We start from the raw sequence: 20,316 nt of genomic DNA, 5'->3' as shown, positions 1-20,316 counted from the left end.
ATGGCAGAGGAGGGTGCTTGGGAAACCTGGCCAGTTGAGCATCTCTGCTGGAGAATGCTGCTCTAGTTTCCAGCACCCTGGAAGGTGGTGAGGCAGTGTGTCCTTGCCTGGTACGTGGGTGGAAGGCAAGGACCTCGTCTTGTCTGGTGAAGAATCTCCCCAAAGTCATGTCCCTGTTTCTGAGCAAGCCTCTTCTGCACTGTAACCTGTCCTTGTGTGTGTTTTGCTCCTGTTTGGAAACAGAGCATGGACAGTGGTGACCCTGCCTGGGCACTGTCACTGCATTTGCCAAGCCCTGCCGTGGCTCTGGTTCTTTGAGCATTTGTGACCTCCCTGGGACAGCAGACCTGTGATAATACCCTGGAAATGCAGGCTTTTATTTGTTCCTTCCTTGCTTCAGAGGTTTCATAGCTCTCTCCAGCTCTCTGCCTCAGTGGCCCCGTGTCTCTCACTCTGAGCTGCTGTGGTCTTCTAGGAGGGCTCCAACAGTGAAGCCAGCTGTGACTGCTGGCTGTGCCTGAGGGAAGGCTCTGGGACTTGTATCACCTCTGCCTCTGCTGGCAGGTTCTGGTTTGGGTTTTTTACCCCCCTGTTCAGCTGCCAGTGGCAGCTCACAGCGTTGGGACAGGTGATGAGAGTTTCATCATCTTCCTTTAGTGTGGAGTGGTGCCTCTGCTCAGCGCTGTGGCTGGCGGTGTGATGGCTCTGCAAGAGGCCAGCATTGTAGTTTTGCTTTCACCTCTCTCTGGTTTGGGATCTGGGCTGTTTGGAAGGAGGAAAGCTCCTCACTGTCTGTCCTACAGATGCACTCTTGTTTTGTGAGGGAGGCAGGAATGGTGGAGGTGTTTGAGGTTGGGGCCCTGGTTTAGGGTGGCTGTGCTCCCTGAGGGCAGCCAGCAGGCAGTGCTGGCCTGTGCTCACCCTGGGACACCAGTGTTCTGGAGGCAGGCTCCTGTGGACAGTGCTCTTGCACCACGTGTGGACGTGGATACTTCACTGCTGAAGCTGCAGAGTTGATCTTCCAGCTCCCAGCTTCACTGTTTTCCTCCTGTGAGGGAAAATCCATCACTGCAGGTCTCTTTTGGCACCATAATCCTGTTCCACTCTTCCTGTGGGCAAGCCCAGGTTGTGGGCTTGAACCAGCAGCTGCTCCCTCCAATGTGATGCTGGTGATAAAACCCAAATATTGCAAAGCCACTTCCCTGCTGACAGAAAATGAATGTCCCCACCCTCTGGAGAGGACAAGGGACAGTACTCCCAGGACCCAGGTTCTTCCCAAGTAGCTGGATTTTTCAGATGCCTCAAGTTTTTACAGTGAATTTGTTTTGTTCTCAATTAATTTAAGTCCTACAAGTAGTGTGTGGGCAGGTTCTGTGCCAGCTCTGCCCCCTCTGTGGTGTGGGACCAGTATAAAGGGAGGAGGGGACAGAGTCAAACCCAGGTGCAAAATTCTTTATCAAGAAAGTGTGGAAACTCGTGGGCTTTTGGAGGTCCCAGGTGATTATTTTGATATATGAATCATCTTTTGTTTCCATGTGGGCTGTGGAGGGGGAGGTGAAGTATAAATGATTAAGAAGTTGATAAGTCAGTGTGGGGAAGGTTGGAGCTGGGGGCGCAGCTGGCACGTGTCACCTCTGAGCTGCCTCTGGGTGGCTGTGCCATTTCCATTCCTTGTGACTTCTCTGTTTATTTTTATCATTCTCACCCCCAAGGTGGGAGAGGGGATGGTGGTAGGTGCTGTGCAATGGAATCAGGGAGGAGAAAGTGGAGTTAGGTGCTGAGTTGGCTCTTTGTCCAGATGATTTCTGAGGCTGTGGTGTGTTTGACCACCTCCTGAGGTGATTGTTGAGTGCTGTAGGATGGAGCTGGTGGGTGCAGAACCCAGCCCTGCTCTTCAGGGGTCCTGAGCTCATGGACCTGCTGCTTTCACTGTCCTTTGCCTGCCTCTTGCCCAGGTGTAATTGAGAGAGCTACTGTGTGCCAGGTGACATGTGAAAGGCAAGATGAAATGGCCTCAAGTTGCACCCCAGGGTAGGTTTAGATTGGTGATTAGGAAAGATTTCTTCACCCAAAGGGTTGTCCAGCCCTGGCACAGGCTGCCCAGTGCAGTGGTTGAGTAACCATCCCTGGAGGGATTTCAAAGATGCATCCATGTGGCACCTGGGGCCATGGCTTACTGGTGGCCTTGGCAGTGCTGGGAGAATGGCTGGACTCAATGATCCTGGAGGGCTTCTCCAGCCTCAGCTGTTCTGTGGCTCCATGGTCTCAGTGTGGTGGCCAAGCAGGACTGAAGGCAGGGGCCCCTGGAGACCATCAGCGCGGGCAGGAGCTGCAAAGGGGTGATGGCTCCTGTCTGCTTGTTCCTCTCATCTTCTGCAACAGATCTGTCAAAACATCCCAGGTTTACAAACAAGCTGCTATTAAAAGCTCCCTTGGATGTCTGCTGACAGAAGAGGAGCAGGGAGCACACTGCAAACACGCTGGTGGCAGATGTGAGTGGGCAGCCACGCTGGGGACAGCGAGGTGACAGCAGTGACCCCAGGCTGAGGGCAGCAGGGCCCCTGGGCTGCAGGGTGCTGCCTGGACCTTCACTTTGGGAAGCTGGGGTAGCTCCAGGCAGCTCATGGGTGAGTCTGAGGTGGGAGCCCAGAGCACTCCCAGCTGCCAGAGTGGAGCTGGTCCGTGCCCCTCTGTGGGAATGCTGGGGAGGGGCATCCCACACCATCTCCATTTCACTTGGAAATGTGCTCCAGTCTCACCCAGCTCTGGGCTCAGTCCCAGCTGGTTACAAAAAGGGATGGTGCAAAGGGAGGACCCCCAGCCCACACAGAGCTTACAGGGGTGTGGTGCTGGATGCAGCCTCTGGGCTGTTCCAATGGCTGCAGAGTTGTTTTACAATGCAATGAAGGAATGCTTTATGAGCTACTCTAGTGATGGCAAAGGATTTGAGAAGATAAGAAATTGCTGAGGGCTGTGGCCCTTTGAGGCTGTTCTGTGAGGTGATGGACTGAAACCATGGAGAGGAGGCTGGTCCTGCCATTCCCAGGGCAGCACCTTGGCCCCAAAAGCAGCCGGGGCTGTCATGTCCAGCTCTTTCTACTTCACTGAGCTTTTCTAAAAGTAGCCCCAGAGCATGGGAGACAAGCTGATGTTCTGTAAACTGAAAAAAAACCCAGATCCCAGAGGTGGGTGAAGTGTCTGCTTGTACAAACATGTGGCATTTGCTGTCTGGAGCTCCCTTTGCACACCTGGGCTGTTCGTGGTGGGAGCTCCTGCTTGAATGACTCAAACTGCAGGTGCTGGCACTGGCTTCAGGGTGGGCTGGGCTCCTTCAAGGAGCCAGCAGAGAAGTAGAGACTCCAAGGATTGATTCACCTTCCAGCAGTGCCAGAGGTGCCCTGGTTTCTCCTGCTCTTGGGTGAGAGCTGCCTCCCACAGGGACCCACTGCCCCCGGCATCGCTGCAGAGTCTTCAGCTCCCACCTCCTGGCACTTCATGCTGCAAGCAAAACCTTATCAGAGCTCGAGTTTTGCACAAAGCAGCACTTCTGCAGGAGTTTCACTGTGCAGATCCTCATGGCTGGTCGGCCTGAAAGTGAAGAAAAACTCAGTTTTGGTGACCTTGGACTTGGCATTTGGTGAAACAGTGACAGGGCAGAGGGCATAAGCCTGGAGCTCACTGTGTGGGGAAGATTTCCATGAGGAGAAAGCAACTTCTCCCATCAACACATCCCCCTGCTTCCCTCTGTGCCATCCCAAATCTCCTGTTCCTGTGTGCCCAGCATGGTTCATGCACCTTCAGGGAGCATCCCTGAGCAGCTCCCACCGCGCTCCCTTTGCACCTCTGGAATAAACCCAACCTTGTCATTTGCAAAGGCACTTTTAAAAGAGGCCCTAATTAGTGTCTATAAATTGCTTTCTTTAACCTTTCCAATCTGATGTGATCTGTTCCCTTGTTACTTCAAACCCTTTATGAGGTGCCTTAATTTTCCACCCACATTATTAATCTCCTGAAGCTTTTTTTCGTGGGGTTCCTGTGTCCAGGTCTGTGAGTAAGTGCATTTATCTGTCTGAGAAGGTTTTTCCTCTGGGTTTTGTGTCCTTTGAAGGGCTCTGAAAAGAAAAGATCTCTTATCACCATCAGTCTGAGTGTCTATCTGGGTATTTGGGAATGGTTTCAATCAGAAATGAAAAGTTTCTTTTTAATAACAAAGGCATTTCTTGAGTTTTAAACTCACTGGGTGTGGAAATGAGAGCTGTCCTCTTTAGGAAGCTGAGTGTGGGAGCCCTTGGCAATGATGAATTTTGTTAATTTTGTTAATGGGGGTTGGTATGTCTTCCAAAAGCAGATTCACGAATTTGGCCACATTTTAACTTGGCTTTTTCATGCAATTTGGATGTGATGCCAACATGGGGTGATTTGCATATGGCAGATAACTAGAGGCATCTGGGAGCATGAGCAATATTGAATCGGCAACTTTCTCTGTTGTCATAACAAGTAAATATTTTAAAAAATTTTCCCCCTACTCTCTGAAATTCAGTCAAGTGGGGAAATTATGTCTGTAAGAGCTTCAAATGCCAATTTTCCTGTCTTGAAATGAACACTGAAAGTCCACCTAACGTTTTCCTGGAATCTGGCCCTCTCCTTCCCCAAATCTGCAGTCAACTTCGCCAAATCATTTGACAGTTTTTCTTTAAATAAAAAAGTTTGATCAGAAATACTTATTTTATTTCCCAAAAGTTGGTCATTTCCACATAATTTCATTTTCTGGCTTTTAAAAGGTGTGTGCTGCCTCCCACCATTTCTGATCCCACTGAAAATATTTCTAGTGTATTTTTGTAATAGGATTACAGAGTAATGAATAAACATTGGATTCAAACTGCAGTAAGAATTCTGTTTGGGTTTAAGGTGTTTTTAATCAAACAGGAATTGGCCAATCGCTGTTGTCAAGATTTTGTTTCTTACAAGAGGTAGCATAAACCACTTAATCATCTTCCAACATTTGGCTGCAGTGTGTTTTGGAGGAGAAACTCTATGTCTCCTTGGTTGCATGTGCACCTAAACACAAACTGGACATGTCCTTGGTGTCCTTGGTTTATCGGTGGTGTTGATGTGTGTGAGGAGTGTTCTGCCTCCCAAGGAGATCTGGGCAGTAGTGAGGAGAGGCTGGCCCTGCTCAGGTGGTGCTGCAAGGTGCAGCAGGTAGGATATGTCAGGTCACCATCTGCTCTGAACCCTGCCCAGCCAAATCACAGCAGGGAGGGCTCAGAACAGGAACGTCAGGCTTTGGTGAGCCCAGGGCAGATTATCAATGGCACCTTAATTCAGCCAGGTGCCTGGAGATGTCCCTGCCTACAGGTGCTCAGTGCCATTTAACCTTTCCCTTCCCTGTCCTGGCTGCTCTGCTTCCTGTGACGTGGAGGCAGCCTGGCATGCCTGCTTCTTCCCTGCTGTCTGCAGGGCTGCCAAATGTCAAAGCCAGGACTTCCAAATCTGCCACTCTTGCTGATATGTCAGTGGCTCTTTCTAGCCTGTAACTTCCCAGCTTGGCTGTCCTTGTGTTTCCTTCCTGCCTGCCATGTGCATGAGGGGGGCCAAGGCATGGCTTGGGATGGATGGATGGATGGAGCACCGGGATGGAGCACTGGGATGGATGGATGGATGGATGGATGGATGGAGTGGGATGGAGCACTGGGATGGATGGATGGAGTGGGATGGAGCACTGGGATGGATGGCTGGATGGATGGATGGAGTGGGATGGAGCACTGGGATGGATGGATGGATGGAGTGGGATGGAGCACTGGGATGGATGGAGTGGGATGAGCACTGGGATGGATGGATGGATGGATGGACGGATGGATGGAGTGGGATGGAGCACTGGGATGGATGGATGGAGCACTGGGATGGATGGATGGACGGACAGAGTACTGGGATGGATGGAGCACTGGGATGGATGGATGGAGTGGGATGGAGCACTGGGATGGATGGGATGGAGTGAGATGAGCACTGGGATGGATGGATGGAGTGGGATGGAGCACTGGGATGGATGGATGGAGTAGGATGAGCACTGGGATGGATGGATGGAGCACTGGGATGGATGGACACTGACGGCTGGGTGGATGGATGGATGGATGGATGGATGGATGGATGGATGGATGGAGCACTGGGATGGATGGATGGACGGACAGAGTACTGGGATGGATGGAGCACTGGGATGGATGGATGGATGGAGCACTGGGATGGATGGATGGAGCACTGGGATGGATGGATGGAGTGGGATGGAGCACTGGGATGGATGGATGGATGGAGTGGGATGGAGCACTGGGATGGATGGATGGACTAGGATGAGCACTGGGATGGATGGATGGAGCACTGGGATGGATGGATGGACGGACAGAGTACTGGGATGGATGGAGCACTGGGATGGATGGATGGATGGAGCACTGGGATGGATGGATGGAGCACTGGGATGGATGGATGGAGTGGGATGGAGCACTGGGGATGGATGGACACTGGGATGGATGGACTCTGGGATGGAGCACTGGGAGCAGCACACCTGGCTCCTGCTCATGGGATGACAGCTGCAAGGGCTGGCACTACAGCCCAGCCAGGTCCTTGCCCCAGGAGATGGGACATGGGGGTTTTTCTTGCAGGCAGAGTGTTTCTTGCCTGCCTGGCTGCCTTCCAGGTGAGTGTTGTTTCCTGTGCTCTGATTCATGGTGTGTTTTGTTGTTGCAGTCAGGTAAAAAATTATCAAAGAAAGGCTTCATAAAATCAGGCCTGCTCGGTTAGATTGATGGCTGGCCTGTCATTTGTTCTAACTGCAGCCAGAACTTTGCAAGTTCCCATGTGAAAACCATCTTGGTGTGAACAGTTCATTAACATAACAATTTATTCCTAGGTGAAAAACAGCTAGCACCTACATAAACATTAAATTCATCCTGCAAAAATCAGTGAAGAAAATATGTAAACAATTTAAGACTGGAGAGATTTGATGGACAAGAACAATACCTTTCACTAACCAACAGAGTAACTGGCAAGAAAATGATTAACCAATTACAGTTGCACAGAAGTTCTGTAAAAAGAACATAAAATGAGTTGTGTGAATAAAAAATAGGCTTTTCCACATGAAGAAAATGGAGTCTCACATGACTTATTCTGATATTTTGTCCCACTCCAGTAGTGAGGAATCAGAGAGCATAAACAGCAGCTCCATCAGGGACTCTGGTGTCTTCTGTGCAATGAGCAGCACAACCCAGAGGAGAATTTTGTCTGCTTTCTGTCCTTGGCTGTGGGCTCTGAGAGCCAAGGCTCTGCCCTGCTGTGGGGTCTGATCCAGTTCCACCAAGGGCTGTGGGCCATGAGCCTGATTGCTCCTGGGGGCTCACTGGCCTTTTGCAGCATCATTCTGTTTTCAAGTGTATTTTGTACAACAGCCCACAACCAAAACCACAGGCCACGTGCCTGATTGTTCTTTGCAAATGAATGTTGGAGGGGAAATGAATACTTCTGGGGGTGAATCCTTCTTGCAGGGTGAAACCTGATGTTGCTGCTTTAGCCCTGGTAGAGCTGAAAATGCATTTCCTTGCCTCTAACCTGTGGTTGCAGGCTCTGCTTTCTGCCTCTTTCTCCTGGTCAAGGAGAACTTGAAAAGTGGATTAAATCTATTTTTTTTCCCCAGATTTAAATTCCTGCCTTTCTGGAGTGAGGCCAGCTCAGCTCAGCTGGTGTAGATTTCTCCCTCCTAGAATCATGGAAAATAGAGGTTGAGAGGCCCTCAGGAGGTCATGTAATCCACCTCCTGCCCCAAGGCAGGATCAACTGTATCTAAAATGCTTGCTAATGAGGGTGGAGTTAGGTATCTTAGTGTATTTATAGGCATCTCCACAACACCAGAGCACATCTACCTGGGCAAGTAGCCCTGCTTCTCATTCAGTTGTGCATTTTTTTTTTGTTTTGCTTTGCATCTCATCCTTACACTTATTGACTGGGAGTTTTCCTACTTCCGTGAAGAATGCTCTAATTCTTTCTTTAATAGCAGTTGCTATGGCAGCTGATTCAGGCAGTGCCTTATAGCCTAGTGCAGAGCTGCTCCTACAGACACTTCCACTGCTTGTTTTTCCCTCTGGAGCTTGGCCAGATCTTTGGGAAACGTTGTCATTCGCTGTGAGTGTCCTGAGAAAAAAAAAATTTAAAAAATCAGTTGCTGGTGTATAAAAACACCTCCTAAGCCTTGCCCACCCTCTAACCCAGCACTAAAGGATGCTAAATAGGCCAGGAAGCCAACTGTTTAATTCTGGCTGCTGGTGCATTTGTAATCAAGAGCCAAGATGCAATCAAGCACCTTGCACTCCCTTTTAATTCAGGGAACAAGAGCCCCTGTGCAGCTCCGAGCCAGCAGATGCAGTTTCCACTGATCTCCCTGCAATTTGCAATTGTTTGTTGCTGGGTTTGGCCTCTGGATTCCCTGGATAGAGTGAGGTAGGCTGACTGCAAGTGCCACTCATGTGGGAGATGGGCTTTAGGTACTCTGGGGTGTTTCTCCTGCTCTGAATACCTTTTTATAACAGGTCACAGCATTTCTCAGTTTGGCCAAGGTTTTCAAGCTAGGCCTTAATTCACATTTCCCTGGTGGTTTTGTGCATTGTGCTGGGCTTTGCTTTCAAAGCAGCAAAAAGGTCCCTGCCTTGAGTGTAAGAGCATCAAGCTCTGAACTGTAGTGGGAAACTTCCAAAATCTCATTTATCTTTGTCTGCCCTTACCTGGGCTGACAAGAGAAATCCTTTTAGTAAAAAAACGTTAACCACAATCCTCCTCCATAATAAAACCCCAAGCAACCCACTCACCAAACAAAACAACACTCATTTTTTTGTCCTAAGGGCTACTGCTGTAGAGTTCAGCTCTAAAAAAGGGGAAGAGTAGAGCAGGAATTAACCTCTCATTTTTGCCTTGCTTGCACCAGCCCTGTTCTAGCCTGGTTGGCAGCTGATGGTGTCCATGGCAGAGTTACCTGCACACAGCTTCTGTTTTGTCCTGGGCTACACCTGCATCTGTCTGGACATATCCATGTTTTATGGGTGGGAAAGACTGTGGCACCTTCAAAGCATTTCCAATTGGAGCAGCAAGGGTTAGAGGTGAGGTGCTGCCACTTCTATGGCTCTGGTTGCAGTGATGAGGACTGAGACACCATGGCTTGGTGTATTCATGGTCTTTTAAATTATCTGATCTGAAGGATTCTCTGTGTCAAACCCATTGTTATCAATAACAGCAAAGTTTTACCCTATTCAATAATGTTGAATGAAAACTACACAGGAACAGAGCACTGAGGTTTCATTGCTGCAGGGTGTTTGTGGTTTGCCCAGTGACTTGGGCCAAGGAATTCACCTGGAAATCCATCCCAGCCCAGCCTCTTGGGGTGGAGAGGAGCAGGGACCCTGCAGTGAAGAGCACCATTCCACTCGTGTGAGTGACCTGGAGAGAACTCCTGTCTGCCAGCCTTGGCTTCAGATCTTGTGTGCTGTCAGGGGAGGCAGGTGAGATCTGACCTGGATGCTGTGATTCACCCTCTGGAGAGCCCATCAGCTCCACAGAGACCAGGACCTTCCTCAGGAACCTGGGGCTGGCAGCACTCAGTGCTCCCACGCAGAGCAAACTTCAACCTACTTCAAGCTCAGACTCGTCCTCTGCCCCTCAAACTTTTCAGACCTGGTTTATTTTATCATTTCAGATCCTGTCAGTTTGTCTTTAATTAGCAAGGCTAGAGCAGGGCTCCAAGAGAGCTTAAATGGGCCTCTTATTTTAATTAAAATTTTGGTCTAACAGCTTGAAATAGCAGGAGTTAGAAAGAGCCAGAGCTCCAGTGAAGGAGGACAGTCCCCGTGGATCTGCAGTGACATCCTGCTGCCTGTCAGGCAGTTAGCACTGGGGTTTCTTTCCTCCTAGAGCTGATGCTGTCACATCAGTGATGCAAGGCCTGAATGTGATACGAGTTCCAGTCTGGGCTGCAACCAGCCAGCTTCCAACCTGCTGCTGGATGCTGTGCCAAAACCACAGCATGTCTGGTTTGGGAGGTGGCAGTGGGTCATGGAGAGGTGCTGGAAGTCCATTTTGCTTTCATTAGAAGGGCAACTGGGTTTAAAATTTCATCTGAAAAGGCACCTAAGCAGGATTCCTTGTGCTTTCATAGGAAATTTATTTCTCATAACTTCAATCATGCAGTTGTGAAATAGCTATGAAAAAGCTGCTGCTCTGTCCCCTGACCCAAATTACTCTCATTTGTGGCAATTTTCTACCACTCTTCAGAGCCAGGAAAGGTTCATCTGAGTACAGGTCAGCACTGGATCTGTAGCATTAATTCAAGGCTTGGCTCATCATTGCACTGTCTCAATCAGTGCTCTAGGCTTTGCCATGTGCTCAGTAATGGGAATGTTTGCAGCATTGATCTGTCAGTTACCCTACAGGGAGCAAGTGAACAGGAAATATTTCTTGCTTTGCTTACATCCAGAGACTTGTCTTGTAGCTCAAGGGCAATATTTGTTGGCTGGTTTTTCTCCTGTGAGGTGGGATTGACAGCTTGGATTGCAAGCGGAGGTGGAAGGAGCTGTGCCCTGAGCAGGGCGAGGGTGCTGAGGAGAGGTGTGGCCACCTCATGTCATTCTGTGGGGTTCAAAGCTTCCACAAACACCCTGCTCACTCAGCTGTCCTGGTGCTCTCCTGGGAGCACCTTCAGCTGCCACTGACTGGGCACTTCCTGGGGATCCCTGAGCACTTTGGCACAGACCTCTGAAGATATTTGGGTGTTTTGCCTTTGTTGCAATCAGTTTGGTTGGGTCACCTGAAGCACTGTGCTCCACAGGACACAGAGTCCACGTGAAGAACACTCAGCTGCTTCCTGCTGGCTGCTGCTGTACAGAGCACCCCATTAATCACTGCCCCATGGTATTAAAATATATTGACATGGCATTTTGTGTCCTCAGGGATCACCCTGATCAGAACCAGGAGTTCCCAGCAGCAGTGGAAACATCTTGTGTGTGCCATGGGCAGGAGTGGCTCCCTGGGACAGCCAGTTCCCAGTTTGGGAAGCTGACCCCAGTGCTGTGGGCTCCCCACCCTCCTCCTTCCCTTCCTGCAGGAAGGCCTGTGGGTTTTCCAGCCGTGGAACAGGAAAGAAGTGGGGATCCTGTTTACCTACCCCCCGAGCTGCTCACATCTGGTTCAAGCTGCTCCTTGTCCCGCGCTGCTCACGCTGTGCCTCCTGTGTCAGCTGCTCTCTGTTGTCTCGTTTGTCTCTGCTGCTCCCTCTGCCAGGAGCTCTGCATGGAGCAGCCTGAGGTGCCACAGCCAGAGAGGCTCCAAGCCCAGCAGGATGAGTTGTGGGGTGAAGAGCCCAGCACTGGTTCCTGTGTGACTGGGGCATGGCAAGAACAGCTTGGTCACCCGAGGTCCTGGGACTGGAGGGCACAAGAAGGGTGTTTGCTGGCACTGCAGTGAGCAGAGTTGTTTCTGCCCTGTCCCAAACCAGCTTCTATGTTCAATAATCCTGATAACATCCAATCAATACCAGCTCCTTGGGAGGTGCCAGGTGGCATCTGACACGTGCAGGAGTGTGGAGGGAGGTGGCACTCATGCAAAGTCTCGGCTGTGTTTATCTCTAAAATATGAGAGGATTTTGGGCTCTTCTATTTTGGGCATCCCTTTGCTCTTGTTGGGGTGTCTGAATTCCCCACAGCTGAGTAGAAGCCAGCAGGATGAGGCACTGAGCTGTGAGAGGGATTGCTGGTGGAAGTGCCTCTGGAGGGGGTGAGAGGGAGGCTGGAGGTGTCGCTGTCAGAGCAGGAGGAGTGCTGCAGCCTGCCCTGGCTCTGGCACAGCCTCCTCAGCAACAAAAACCTCTTCAATCAGCACCATTTGTGGTGTAGAGCGATGCTGTAAAACCCTGCCCTGGGGGCATGGGTGTTTAACCTGGGCCAAAGTGTCACAGGCTTGGGAGTGCGTTTGCTTTGGAAAAATGCTGTGTACCTGTGCTCACACATCCCCCGGGACACTCACAGCTCTGGAAAGCTGCAGGGCTGCCAAGAGCACGTGGGGACACTGCCAGGGTGGCCTTCTCTGGGACTGCTGGTGGCAGGGAGCTTTTGTGCTGTCATTATCTGTGGGCAGGGAGTCGTTCCTGTGGGGTTTGGGGACAGCAGGAGTGGCCCCATGGAGCTTCTTGCCCTGGCAGAGGGTGGGTGCTGCTGCAAAGGCACTTTGGGCTGAGGAGGAGGCTGTGGCTGGGCTGGGCATGGCACAGGGTGCTGGGGGTGGCTGATGAGGAGCCTGGGCATCCCCAAAGTCACTGAGCAGCTGCCTTCAGCTGAGGTGAGCCCCTGTGCAGCAGAGGTTTGCTGCAGGAGGTGGTGGCTGGGGCAGGGAGCAGGGTCAGTGTCAGCCTGTCCTTGGGAAGGCAGCACGGTGCTCCTGGGGATGTGTGTGTTATATTCTGCAATGTTCAGTGCTGCAGCATCCCAACAGCAGCACTGAGGTGCCTGCCTGGTGTCAGGGACCACGGAGCCACACTGCAAACCTGTCCTGGCCACAGCCAGGGCTGGCACCAGAGCTGGGGCTGTCTGACACGGGCTGTGCCCAAAGCTGGGCTCTGGCAAAGCATCCCTGCCCTGCTGCAAGCAGGACAAGGTGCCCCGAGCAGGGAGAATGGCACTGCCAGCAGGCACTCACTGTCACCCACTCTATTTAATTGAGTTTGGGAGGTTTTTTTTAATGGCCTATTTTAATTTTTTTTTTTGGACAGTTGCTTAACTGGGAAAGTAAACTGGAGAAGAGAAGCTGTCCTTGTTTAAAAGGGTCTACACTTAGCCCATAAATCTGGGCCAGATCTACTGGTATGTGCTGATGCTTTATGCAGCCCTAGAAAGGAAAACAGGCATAAATATCACTTTATAGCTGTTCTGCTTTGCTCCATGAATCTGGATCAGTGTCTCTCTCCCTTCTAATCGGGTTAGTTTTCTTTTGATCTACCTCTGTTAAGGAAATCTAAACTGATTTAGCTATTCCCATCCATTTTCCATTTGCCTGATGGCTCTTTCCACAAGGCTGTCTCAGCTCTACCCTAATTACTGTTGAGTTGTCTGATGCTGTAGCAGGTGACACTCTGCTGTGGAACTTTGTAATCTTAACCAATATTCACTGGGAATTTTTTTTGGCAGATGTTTTGTTTCATTTTTGGACAGATTAGTTTTAAATTGGCAAATGCACTAGGCTTAAGGAGAAGACAATTGCTACTAGCTGCCAAAAAGAAAACACTAATTATCAATCATGTTTTATTGAGCCTCTGTTGAACTGATTTGCTATAGAAAACGTAATTTTCTTGTACTCTAGCTTCAGGAAATCTGATTTTTGAGAGTTCTCTCTTGATGGTGGTGATGTATGATACAGCATAGAAGAGTGGAAAAATTAGCTCAGGATTAAAATCTGTGGCATTTTGGAATTTTAATCACCTACTTTTGGGGACATAAAACCATTTTCTATGCTGATGTGCTGTAAAACCATAGCAGACACATCTTCCTTGTCACTCCTACATGAAGAGCCTGTCCCTGTGGGTGATTTACAGCAGAGTTCATGAATGCCATGGCTTGTTTGTTTGCTCTCAGTAGATCCCAGTTTCCAGCACTGTGAGACAAGATAAGAGCAGCTGGGGGAAATCTCAGTGTTCCTGCCTTGCTCTGGGGCTTGGCTGCCAACGGGAGCAGCAGCAAAGCACTGAGTACTTCTGGAATCACCCACGTTTTGTGAGGCTGCTGCTGCAGTCATTAAGTAAATCAGGTGTTCAGCGAGTTGTTATGCACTGGGGGTACATGTGATGGCTAAAACCTCTCTCAGTGTGCTCTGGTGTCTGTAACACGCTCAAACTGCCCACGGGGAAAGGCAGATGGGGTGAAGGAGCATCTTCCCCACTGGCTCATGGAACCCCTTCTGACTGCAGACTGGGCTGGTTTTTCTCTTGGGATAAGTCCAACATTGCAGCTTTTATCCAGCTGTTTTCCTGGTGAGGGGCAGTGTCACCTGTGAGGGGAGATGCTGTCCATGGACACGGGGAGCTGGCCCAGGAGTGTGGCCAAGTAGGACTGGTCAGTGGGTCAGCACAGCCTGGCCCCTGTCCATCACTCCTGGGAATGTGCAGATTTCTCCTTATTTTCAGCAAGACTGTAGGAAAAGAAGGGATTTCCAGTCAGGGAGTCAGGAAACCTTGTCATTCAAATCTAGTCCACTCTCTGAAGAAACTCCTTGGTTTAAATATTAAATATGCTGCCTGGGGAAGGAGGGATCAGATGGTTGCAAAGCACCTCAAAACTGCTGACAGTGTAAGGACATCCTTATGAGAGCTCCTGCTCCTTTCACAGTCCTTTGAAGAACCTCCTTTTAATGCTTTGTGGAATTTTACTGCAGTATAGAAACCCAAGGGAAGGTTTGTGCATCTTGCTGAGCTCTCTGGGGCTCAGGTCTGTCCATGTTCCCACCTGGCTGGTGCTGGGGTGGAGGAGGAGATGGGTTTGCCTTGCTCTTGTCCCGTTCCCAGGGTGACTCTGCAGTTCCCAGCTGCTGTGATTTGCCTGCATGTGCTGAGCTTTCATCTCTGCTTTTATGGGTGTGTTATTTGTTAGACTCTCTGGTGCAATATATTCTTCTTAATGTCTTTTATGCTGCCGTGCATCGCAGGCAGAAAACACCTCAAACAATCTGGGTATTGGGTCTGTGAAGAGAAAGAGCCCTCCTGAGGAGCTGGGGTTGCAGTGGAGAGCAAGGCTCCAGCAGCTAAGAGGTTAATGCTGCCTGTCCCAAAACCTCTCTGTGTCACCTGGTTGTCACCTTGATCACCACACAGCTGTTCTGTCCCCAGGAAGGCTGCGGGCTCAATGAGGGATGTGTGTGCTGGGGACTGTCCCTTGCTCCGGTGCTGCTGGTGCCCTGCTTGGTGGGAGAGGCAGCACCAGCTGGTTCTTTGTGTGTCCTTCAACTCAGGAGCTTGGCCACCAAACCACATCCATCCCCGAGTTGTAGATAGCACAGATGATGCAATTTATGCAACCAGGGCCCATTTTTAACCCACTTTTTGCTGGTGGTCCTCTTCCTGCCAGCTATGCTGGATGGAGGAGAGGTCACAGTCCTGTTGGGATGTGGAGCCAAGCTGGGATTACAGCTGTGGGAGCTGGCACAAGATGTGTGCAGCCTTCACGTGCTCACTTCTCAAAGGGGGACAAGTAGAATTTGGTTCAGGGTTTGTAGGTCAGGTTTCCATTATACAACTGTACTGGTTGCAGTTGCTCATGTGAGATCCAGCCTCCTTGGGTGCTCCTGGTGGGGTGGGCTCCTTTCCCTGGGAATGATTCTTTGTGATCAGATGAACAGAAAAAACAGGATTCCTCTGTTGTAGCACTAACTGGGTGCTGATGGAGTGGGATTGCCTCAGCCTGTGAAATGTGGGAAACATCAAAAGCATTTCTTACAAACAACTGACGGGAAAAATAATAATTCTCTTTAATAATAATTTTCTCTAAGCCTGTGTTTTTCCCTGACAAAGGTGAACCAAAAACAGCTGGGGAGGGATCTTGTGCTTGATCACAGATGTAGAAATGAGGATGAGATCTCCATCTCCCAAAACAGAGCCGGGTGCTCTTGGCACAAGTCTCACTGAGCATCTGGGGTCTCTGCCCATGCCTTCAGGACAAGATTTCTTGTGTGAGGAATGTTCTACCCCTGGTTTAGTGAAGGAGAGTACAACCCTCTCCCTTCATTTCACAGGAGACTAAATGGTCCATGATGTCTCCAGGATCCAGAACACTTGGATTGCTCTCCTCATGAGGGTCTGCAAGGGCCCTGTCACCTTGGCTAGCCAGCCCTACTCCTGTTAATGAAGGGCTTGCTCTCAAAAAGGGGTTTAGGGGGATGCTCCGGGTCTCTTCTGCTGGGTGTTGGTCTGCAGAAAAACAGCAGAAGCTGCAGGAGTTGCTCAGTTACACTCTGATGGTGCTGGAGATGCTGAATTTTGGGGTTAGGAGCAGGAGGAACAGGGGAGTGCTGGGTCCAGCCCACACTTATGGACGGCACAGGGCTGCTCATCTGCCCATCTCGTGCCAGCTCCTGGTCCCCTTTGCTGTCACTGGGATCCACCTCTGCAGTCTGTAATTAGTGCTGTCAGCAGAGCTGTAAGCAGCCACTTCAGCATTAATTACTTTAATGAACTTACCCAGGTGGGTTGAGCTACTAAAGCATTTTGTTGTTCCTGTAAATGTTCAAGTCAAAATATTAGACTGCAGAATTGATGGGGGATGATGCAAAGCTGGATCCTGGATTTCCTTTTGCCTTAATGCTCAAAATTGGGGTTATTTTAGTTAATTTGATCATGTAGTGTGTTCTCCTCAAGCAGCATGGCAGGAAAGAGTAAGGAGGCTCCTTTACTCCCCCTTTACTCCTCAGTGTAAGGGGAGCAGTGAGCTCAGAGCAGTCTGCCATTCATGCCCAGAAGATGGATGTCACCATTCCTGCTCTGTGACAGCTCAAAGGTGGTCCCTGGCACTCAGGATCTTGTAGTGTTAAATATGTAATGAAAAGCTCCCTGATAAGAGGGATCTGCTGGTGAGGGAGCTTTCAGAAACAAACAGGATGGGATAAAATGGCTCATTAACAACACTGGGTTTACTACAGAAATAAGCAGAGTTTTCACTGCTGCTGGGAGGAGAATGGTCCTGCTGTTGCTAGTGGCAAAACTTAATGGGGAATTTTAATGGCTGTTAATTATTTTGCAAACTGCCATTTTATTGGGAAATGTGATATACTTTGGCAAACTGAAGCTGTTCTCCACTGGTGCAGAAAGGAAAACTAGAATTCCTCTGAGCTGCCTCTTGCTGCAGAGGCTGGGGGAGGCATTTCACTTGCAATTCTGACATGGAGACTTGTCTTTTATCCCAGGATAAGAGTCCTCACACAGGGATGAAGGGAGGGAAGTCAACAGATGGTTGGACTTGATGATCTTAAAAGTCTTTTTCCAGCCTTAGCAATGCTATGATTCTAAGTGGGATATATTGTGCTCTCTCTGCTCCCTGCTGTTGCCTGTAACTCCTTGTTCCCAGCGTCAAGGAGCTGTGGCTTCAATGTGCAGAGATACTGCTCTGATAAGTGGGGTGCTTTAAAGCTGTGTAGGAGCTGCAGGAATGACGTGTTTTTTAATTTGGTGGTTTGAGCTATGTATTTTGTTAATATATATTACAATAATATATTCAGATAATGCATAATACATATAATTATAATAAGCTCAGCATGTAAACACAAAGCAGTGAATTGAAAATAAATAAATCAGTGTATGCATAGAGACTGAAGTGCTCATTTCCCATCAGTGACCTGGCCTGAAGCACTAAGACAAAGCCCTTTCTGGAGGAGACTTTCAGTTCTTTTCCTCTTTATGTTAAGCAAAAGGCTCTCAGACTGCCCCAAAGGCTGGTGGAGTCCTGAGCTCAGAGCTCCACTCTGAGCTGCTGTAGGTTTGGACCCCAAACCTCTCCTTGCTCGAGGGAGCATCCTTGTTACCCTGCCAGGAAATGGAGAGCTTTTCTCCCTGCCCATCACTGATCTGAAGGGGTTTGCTGAGTTCAGGCTGCATTGTGCAGATGAAAGATTGAAGCTGATGGAGATGGCTTTTGAAAGTGAGAGGAAAAAGGAAAGTGCTGCCAGCGCCATGCTCAGTTCCTTTCTTCTCTGCATCAAAGTGCTGCAAGCTCAGCAGAGGAGAGCTGGCAGCAAAAGCTGTCCTGAGTTCACATGGGGCTGCCCTTTGGTGTCTGTGCACAGGGCAGGGATGGGTGAAGACAGCCACTTGGGCTTTTTTGTGCCTTTCTAAGGTCTGAATGGCCTGTCAAGCTCTGGAGCTGCCTCCCGTGGGCCTTCCAGCAGCCACAGAGCTGCACTGCATCCCCTGCCTGGGAACACTCATCTTCTCCTTCCCCAAGCAGAAGTCATGTGGAGCTTGTGGCAGAAGTTGTTTGAGAGAGTTTTCAGCTTTGTGTGATGGAACAGATGAGATAATTATCAAAACAAAAGGTGATCTGTGTGCACAGCACTCACAGTCAGGTTACAGACCAGGCCAGGCTGTGTGGCTGTGTGCCTGCTTGTTTTCACCAAATTTGAAGGCTTTTTTGCAGACTCTGTCTCATTTATTGCAAGCACCACTGTAGCTGTGAAAAACCTGCATTTCTGTCAAGCTCGGATGCTAACTTTTGATTCCACTCTTACATGTATGAGCTGGTTTCCCTGCAGTGCTGAATGCCTCTGGTGATGCTGTTCACAGATTAAGTTGGCTTCTCTGACAAGAGTTTGTTGGAAACCAAGGGACACTGGACTTTGGGGATTGCTTTGGGATTGGAGGTGTTTGACCTGGAGAGCAAATTTGGATGCACTGCTTTATTAATACAAAGAATAAATTGTGGGCTGTGTGATTTGTCTGTGTGACAGGTGCTGAAATGAAGGTTCAGGGGGGAATAGTGAGATTGGATCAGCCCTTAAAAATTGCAAACTTGGACTTGGGCATGTGAGAATAGGGATAAAAAATTGCTGTTAGCACTGAGGTTTCAGCTGCTTTGTCCAGTTTCTCTTGGCTGAACAGCAGAAAGATTGGGGAAGAGTAGAGTTTTTTTGTGCTTAAAGGGCAGAGCTGGGACCTGGGCTCAAGGGCAGTGTCACAGGGCAGTGCCATGGACTGTCACTGTCAGCTTGACAAAGAAAGGCCCTGAGCCTCCAGAGCTTTGGTCTAACTTGGGCTGAGATGTCACAGCTGTGAAATGAGGTAAAAACTGATTGGAAAATCCAGGAGATAGCCTGGAGCTCACTCCACTACAGGCAGCTGCACTTTGGGAGATCTCTGGATGGAAGTGCTGTTGAAATTCAAATCTCTGAAATGTGTAAAATTTCCTGCTGAATAATTAAAGATTGCAAAAGCAAAAGGGTTATCAGTGCTTCTCTGGTAAAGTTCAGGTTGCTGCTAAACTTGCATGAAAGTTTTTTTTTTCTGTAAAGTTTGTTTTTTAAAATGAAACCATATTCTGTCTTTATCTGATATTAGAAAAGGGGGTGTGGGGAGGTGATTTTCTGCTTTTGTAGACATTTCCCTTCCCACACTGAGCGGCAGCACGGCATTTCCAGTTAGAAACACTGCCAAGGAGCTGAGGTTTAGCAGATTACTCTTTTACTGCTGGCAAGTCCCCTGTGGTCTCCCAGGTGGGTAATGGTGTGAGGCACATCTGGGCTGGCAGCAGCTGCTGCTGTGGCACTGTCCTGGCACAGCAGGACGTTTACAGCAGGGTCAGGGGTGCAGCCATCCATGGGAGCAGCCCCGAGGGTGTGATGTGGGGCTGTAACTCTGAAACATCTCCATCCCCACTGGGCACTGTACTTTTTGTACAAAAAGAGACAGCTTTGGAGGTGAGGAGGGGAAAACCCCCAATAGGCAGGACTGATTGAGGTCAGAGTGGAGCAGGTACTGAAACAGCCAGAGCAGATGGAGAGAACAGACCAGGGCCCTTTGAAGAGCAGAGTGTGGTTAGAGAAACACAGAACAAGGCTCCTGGGCAGAGGAAGAGAGCCCAGCCTGCCACGAGCTCCTGGGATGTGGTCAGCAGGCTGGCACTGCAGGGAATCGTTCAGTATGAGCTCAGGGCAGCTCAAAAAGCAGATCTGTATTTCCCCACCCTCCAGCACAACCTCTCTTCCGTTACTCTAAGTAGAAAGTTTCCTGTTTTATAATTGAAACTCTTAAAAACGTTCCTGTGGTTCAGGTCAGCATACAGCTGCTTAGTGAGGCCATAGGATGCCTGAAACACGAGCTGGGGCAGAGGCTGTTGGCTCTGGAACCTAAGAGCACTTTCAAGTGGCAATAGGAGCTATTTCCTGCTACACAGAGCACATCAGAGTATCCTCTTGCAAATCCTGACAGTCTGGCTCTGTGTGGAGGTTGGAGGGGGCCTTTGCAATCCTGCTCCTCTGATCACCTGTTAGGTTATTGTGTTAATTTGGCTGGGGAAGCTCTTCACAGACAGCTGCAGAAGTTTCCCTCCTAACACCACTGCTCCCTTTTATCTAAACACTTCTCAGGCTGTCATTTCTATTAAAGCAAATTAATTTTTATGATGCATTTCCTTTTTAGTACCCTGACAGACTTAATTTCTAACAAGATTAGTACAGACAGGTGATGAGTGCTCCATGTCTCAGTAGATGGATTTTGGACCAACACATCAAAAGTTGTTTCTGAACTCATATACAAGTGAGATCCTC

At 49.4% G+C, this 20,316-nt stretch overlaps 1 protein-coding gene across 1 annotated transcript in view; it reads left to right on the top strand.

Moving 5' to 3' along the window:
• Nucleotides 1-20,316, top strand: part of PPP1R16B (protein phosphatase 1 regulatory subunit 16B) — a 42,262-nt gene that overhangs the window by 2,643 nt on the left and 19,303 nt on the right. The window lies entirely within an intron of this gene.

Source organism: Passer montanus, unplaced genomic scaffold (assembly GCF_014805655.1).
Source record: "Passer montanus isolate IOZ18808 unplaced genomic scaffold, ASM1480565v1 scaffold64, whole genome shotgun sequence".
Lineage (NCBI taxonomy): Eukaryota > Metazoa > Chordata > Aves > Passeriformes > Passeridae > Passer > Passer montanus.
Note: the sequence above shows the minus strand (reverse complement) of the source record. Positions and strands in the feature narration are given on the sequence as shown.